This window comes from Tasmannia lanceolata, unplaced genomic scaffold (genome assembly GCF_043159265.1).
Source record: "Tasmannia lanceolata isolate RefF3 unplaced genomic scaffold, GAP_Taslan_0.1 ptg000012l, whole genome shotgun sequence".
Taxonomy (NCBI): domain Eukaryota; kingdom Viridiplantae; phylum Streptophyta; class Magnoliopsida; order Canellales; family Winteraceae; genus Tasmannia; species Tasmannia lanceolata.
In genome coordinates this window covers 9,625,899-9,632,566 of record NW_027518689.1, presented here as the reverse complement: position 1 = coordinate 9,632,566, position 6,668 = coordinate 9,625,899, and positions in this window count along the sequence as shown.

The window sequence follows — 6,668 nt, the reverse complement described above, 5'->3', positions numbered from 1 at the left end:
ATCAGGGGAAAGGAATCTCGTTTCCAAATTCGGTGGGATGGGAGAGTTCCGGTGCATTTAATTTAGAGTGTGTAAAACGTCACCCAAAAATAAAACCTCCGTAACTCTCTCATTTTAAGTCCAAAGTGGTGAAATTTCAACCACTCAGAAGTCTTGAAATTCACTTTCCGGGGAAAGAAATCTCGTTTCGAAAATCGGTGGGATGAGAGAGTTCCGGTACGTTTCACAAAGGGTGTGAGAAACGTCACCGAAAATTAAAACCTCCGTAACTATCTCATTTTAAGTCCATAAGTGGTGAAATTTCACCCACTCGGAGGTCTTCAAATTCTGTTTCAGGGGAAAGGCATCTCATTTCAAATTTAGGTGCGATGAAAGACTTCCGGTACGTTTAATAAACAGTGTGCGAAACGTCTCCGAAAATTAAAACCTCCGTAACTCCGTCAGTTTAAGTTCAAAAGTGGTGAAATTTCTTCAACTGGGAGGGCTCAAAATTCACTTTCAGGGAAAAGAAATCTCGTTTCAAAATTCGGTGTAATGAACGAGTTCCGGTTCGTTTCATAAAAAGTCTGGGAAACGTGACCCAAACTTAAAACCACCGTAACTTTCTCATTTTAAGTCCAAAAGTGGTGAAATTTCTACCACTCGAAGCTCTTCAACTTCACTTTCAGGGGAAAGGAATCTGATTTCAAAATTCGGTGGGACGGGAGAGTTCCGGTCCGTTTAATAAAGACTGTGGGAAACATCGCCGAAAATTAAAACCTCCGTAACTCTCTCATTTTATGTCCGAAAGTGGTGAAATTTCTACCACTCGGAGGTCTTCGAAGTCACTTTCAAGGGAAATAAATCTCGTTTCAAAATTCGGTGTGATGAGAGAGTTCCCGTCCGTTTCATAAAGTGTGTGTGCGAAACGGCACCCAAAATTGAAACATCCGTACCTTTCTCATTTTATGTCCAAAAGTGGTGAAATTTCAACCAGTCGGAGGTCTTCAAATTCTCTTCAAGGGGAACCGGATCTCGTTTCAAAATTCGGTGGGATGAGAGAGTTCCGATCCGTTTCATAAAGAGTGTGTGAAACTTCACCCTAAATTTAAACCACCAGAACCCCAAACAACTGTAACCCTCTCATTTTACGTTCAAAAGTGGTGAAATTTCTACCATTAGGTGGTCTACAAACTCTTTTTCCGAGGAAAGGTATCTCATTTCAAATTTCGGACGGATGAGAGAGTTCCGGCCCGTTTCATAAAGAGTGTGCGGAATGTCACACAAAATTAAAACCTCTGTATCTTTCTCAGTTTAAATAAAAAAGGGGTGAAATTTCTTCCATTGGGTGGTCTTCAAATTCTCTTTCAGGGAAAGAAATCTCGTTACAAAATTCGGTGGGGTGAGGGAGTTCCGATCCGTTTAAAAAAGGGCCTGTGAAATGTCACTCAAAATTAAAACCTCCGTAACGCTCTCATCATTTTATGTCCAAAAGTGGTAAAATTTCTACCACATGAAGGTCTTCAAATTCACTTTCAGGGGAAAGAAACCTCGTTTCAAAATTCGGTGGGTGAGAGAGTTCCTGTCAGCTTCGTAAAGAGTCTGTGACACGTCACCGAAAAATAAAACTTCCGTAACTTTCTCATTTTATGTCCAAAACTGGTGAAATTTCTCCCACTCGGAGGTCGTCAAATTCCCTATCAGGGGAAAGGAATCTCGTTTCCAAATTCGGTGGGATGGGAGAGTTCCGGTCCGTTTAATTTAGAGTGTGTAAAACGTCACCCAAAAATAAAACCTCCGTAACTCTCTCATTTTAAGTCCAAAGTGGTGAAATTTCAACCACTCAGAAGTCTTGAAATTCACTTTCCGGGGAAAGAAATCTCGTTTCGAAAATCGGTGGGATGAGAGAGTTCCGGTACGTTTCACAAAGGGTGTGAGAAACGTCACCGAAAATTAAAACCTCCGTAACTATCTCATTTTAAGTCCAAAAGTGGTGAAATTTCTACCACTCGAAGGTCTTCAAGTTCACTTTCAGGGGAAAGGAATCTCATTTCAAAATTTGGTGGGACGGGAGAGTTCCGGTCCGTTTAATAAAGACTGTGGGAAACATCGCCGAAAATTAAAAGCTCCGTAACTCTATCATTTTATGTCCGAAAGTGGTGAAATTTCTACCACTCGGAGGTCTTCGAAGTCACTTTCAAGGGAAATAAATCTCGTTTCAAAATTCGGTGTGATGAGAGAGTTCCCGTCCGTTTCATAAAGTGTGTGTTCGAAACGGCACCCAAAATTGAAACATCCGTACCTTTCTCATTTTTTGTCCAAAAGTGGTGAAATTTCAACCAGTCGGAGGTCTTCAAATTCTCTTCAAGGGGAACCGGATCTCGTTTCAAAATTCGGTGGGATGAGAGAGTTCCGATCCGTTTCATAAAGGGTGTGTGAAACTTCACCCTAAATTTAAACCACCAGAACCCCAAACAACTGTAACCCTCTCATTTTACGTTCAAAAGTGGTGAAATTTCTACCATTAGGTGGTCTACAAACTCTTTTTCCGAGGAAAGGTATCTCATTTCAAATTTCGGACGGATGAGAGAGTTTTGGCCCGTTTCATAAAGAGTGTGCGGAATGTCACACAAAATTAAAACCTCTGTATCTTTCTCAGTTTAAATCAAAAAGGGGTGAAATTTCTTCCATTGGGTGGTCTTCAAATTCTCTTTCAGGGAAAGAAATCTCGTTTCAAAATTCGGTGGGGTGAAGGAGTTCCGATCCGTTTAAAAAAGGGCCTGTGAAATGTCAGTCAAAATTAAAACCTCCGTAACGCTCTCATCATTTTATGTCCAAAAGTGGTAAAATTTCTACCACATGAAGGTCTTCAAATTCACTTTCAGGGGAAAGAAACCTCGTTTCAAAATTCGGTGGGTGAGAGAGTTCCTGTCAGCTTCGTAAAGAGTCTGTGACACGTCACCGAAAAATAAAACTTCCGTAACTTTCTCATTTTATGTCCAAAACTGGTAAAAGTTCTCCCACTCGGAGGTCGTCAAATTCCCTATCAGGGGAAAGGAATCTCGTTTCCAAATTCGGTGGGATGGGAGAGTTCCGGTGCATTTAATTTAGAGTGTGTAAAACGTCACCCAAAAATAAAACCTCCGTAACTCTCTCATTTTAAGTCCAAAGTGGTGAAATTTCAACCACTCAGAAGTCTTGAAATTCACTTTCCGGGGAAAGAAATCTCGTTTCGAAAATCGGTGGGATGAGAGAGTTCCGGTACGTTTCACAAAGGGTGTGAGAAACGTCACCGAAAATTAAAACCTCCGTAACTATCTCATTTTAAGTCCATAAGTGGTGAAATTTCACCCACTCGGAGGTCTTCAAATTCTGTTTCAGGGGAAAGGCATCTCATTTCAAATTTAGGTGCGATGAAAGACTTCCGGTACGTTTAATAAACAGTGTGCGAAACGTCTCCGAAAATTAAAACCTCCGTAACTCCGTCAGTTTAAGTTCAAAAGTGGTGAAATTTCTTCAACTGGGAGGGCTCAAAATTCACTTTCAGGGAAAAGAAATCTCGTTTCAAAATTCGGTGTAATGAACGAGTTCCGGTTCGTTTCATAAAAAGTCTGGGAAACGTGACCCAAACTTAAAACCACCGTAACTTTCTCATTTTAAGTCCAAAAGTGGTGAAATTTCTACCACTCGAAGCTCTTCAACTTCACTTTCAGGGGAAAGGAATCTGATTTCAAAATTCGGTGGGACGGGAGAGTTCCGGTCCGTTTAATAAAGACTGTGGGAAACATCGCCGAAAATTAAAACCTCCGTAACTCTCTCATTTTATGTCCGAAAGTGGTGAAATTTCTACCACTCGGAGGTCTTCGAAGTCACTTTCAAGGGAAATAAATCTCGTTTCAAAATTCGGTGTGATGAGAGAGTTCCCGTCCGTTTCATAAAGTGTGTGTGCGAAACGGCACCCAAAATTGAAACATCCGTACCTTTCTCATTTTATGTCCAAAAGTGGTGAAATTTCAACCAGTCGGAGGTCTTCAAATTCTCTTCAAGGGGAACCGGATCTCGTTTCAAAATTCGGTGGGATGAGAGAGTTCCGATCCGTTTCATAAAGAGTGTGTGAAACTTCACCCTAAATTTAAACCACCAGAACCCCAAACAACTGTAACCCTCTCATTTTACGTTCAAAAGTGGTGAAATTTCTACCATTAGGTGGTCTACAAACTCTTTTTCCGAGGAAAGGTATCTCATTTCAAATTTCGGACGGATGAGAGAGTTCCGGCCCGTTTCATAAAGAGTGTGCGGAATGTCACACAAAATTAAAACCTCTGTATCTTTCTCAGTTTAAATAAAAAAGGGGTGAAATTTCTTCCATTGGGTGGTCTTCAAATTCTCTTTCAGGGAAAGAAATCTCGTTACAAAATTCGGTGGGGTGAGGGAGTTCCGATCCGTTTAAAAAAGGGCCTGTGAAATGTCACTCAAAATTAAAACCTCCGTAACGCTCTCATCATTTTATGTCCAAAAGTGGTAAAATTTCTACCACATGAAGGTCTTCAAATTCACTTTCAGGGGAAAGAAACCTCGTTTCAAAATTCGGTGGGTGAGAGAGTTCCTGTCAGCTTCGTAAAGAGTCTGTGACACGTCACCGAAAAATAAAACTTCCGTAACTTTCTCATTTTATGTCCAAAACTGGTGAAATTTCTCCCACTCGGAGGTCGTCAAATTCCCTATCAGGGGAAAGGAATCTCGTTTCCAAATTCGGTGGGATGGGAGAGTTCCGGTCCGTTTAATTTAGAGTGTGTAAAACGTCACCCAAAAATAAAACCTCCGTAACTCTCTCATTTTAAGTCCAAAGTGGTGAAATTTCAACCACTCAGAAGTCTTGAAATTCACTTTCCGGGGAAAGAAATCTCGTTTCGAAAATCGGTGGGATGAGAGAGTTCCGGTACGTTTCACAAAGGGTGTGAGAAACGTCACCGAAAATTAAAACCTCCGTAACTATCTCATTTTAAGTCCAAAAGTGGTGAAATTTCTACCACTCGAAGGTCTTCAAGTTCACTTTCAGGGGAAAGGAATCTCATTTCAAAATTTGGTGGGACGGGAGAGTTCCGGTCCGTTTAATAAAGACTGTGGGAAACATCGCCGAAAATTAAAAGCTCCGTAACTCTCTCATTTTATGTCCGAAAGTGGTGAAATTTCTACCACTCGGAGGTCTTCGAAGTCACTTTCAAGGGAAATAAATCTCGTTTCAAAATTCGGTGTGATGAGAGAGTTCCCGTCCGTTTCATAAAGTGTGTGTTCGAAACGGCACCCAAAATTGAAACATCCGTACCTTTCTCATTTTTTGTCCAAAAGTGGTGAAATTTCAACCAGTCGGAGGTCTTCAAATTCTCTTCAAGGGGAACCGGATCTCGTTTCAAAATTCGGTGGGATGAGAGAGTTCCGATCCGTTTCATAAAGGGTGTGTGAAACTTCACCCTAAATTTAAACCACCAGAACCCCAAACAACTGTAACCCTCTCATTTTACGTTCAAAAGTGGTGAAATTTCTACCATTAGGTGGTCTACAAACTCTTTTTCCGAGGAAAGGTATCTCATTTCAAATTTCGGACGGATGAGAGAGTTCTGGCCCGTTTCATAAAGAGTGTGCGGAATGTCACACAAAATTAAATCCTCTGTATCTTTCTCAGTTTAAATCAAAAAGGGGTGAAATTTCTTCCATTGGGTGGTCTTCAAATTCTCTTTCAGGGAAAGAAATCTCGTTTCAAAATTCGGTGGGGTGAGGGAGTTCCGATCCGTTTAAAAAAGGGCCTGTGAAATGTCACTCAAAATTAAAACCTCCGTAACGCTCTCATCATTTTATGTCCAAAAGTGGTAAAATTTCTACCACATGAAGGTCTTCAAATTCACTTTCAGGGGAAAGAAACCTCGTTTCAAAATTCGGTGGGTGAGAGAGTTCCTGTCAGCTTCGTAAAGAGTCTGTGACACGTCACCGAAAAATAAAACTTCCGTAACTTTCTCATTTTATGTCCAAAACTGGTGAAATTTCTACCACTCGGAGGTCGTCAAATTCCCTATCAGGGGAAAGGAATCTCGTTTCCAAATTCGGTGGGATGGGAGAGTTCCGGTCCGTTTAATTTAGAGTGTGTAAAACGTCACCCAAAAATAAAACCTCCGTAACTCTCTCATTTTAAGTCCAAAGTGGTGAAATTTCAACCACTCAGAAGTCTTGAAATTCACTTTCCGGGGAAAGAAATCTCGTTTCGAAAATCGGTGGGATGAGAGAGTTCCGGTACGTTTCACAAAGGGTGTGAGAAACGTCACCGAAAATTAAAACCTCCGTAACTATCTCATTTTAAGTCCAAAAGTGGTGAAATTTCTACCACTCGAAGGTCTTCAAGTTCACTTTCAGGGGAAAGGAATCTCATTTCAAAATTTGGTGGGACGGGAGAGTTCCGGTCCGTTTAATAAAGACTGTGGGAAACATCGCCGAAAATTAAAAGCTCCGTAACTCTCTCATTTTATGTCCGAAAGTGGTGAAATTTCTACCACTCGGAGGTCTTCGAAGTCACTTTCAAGGGAAATAAATCTCGTTTCAAAATTCGGTGTGATGAGAGAGTTCCCGTCCGTTTCATAAAGTGTGTGTCCGACACGGCACCCAAAATTGAAACATCCGTACCTTTCTCATTTTTTGTC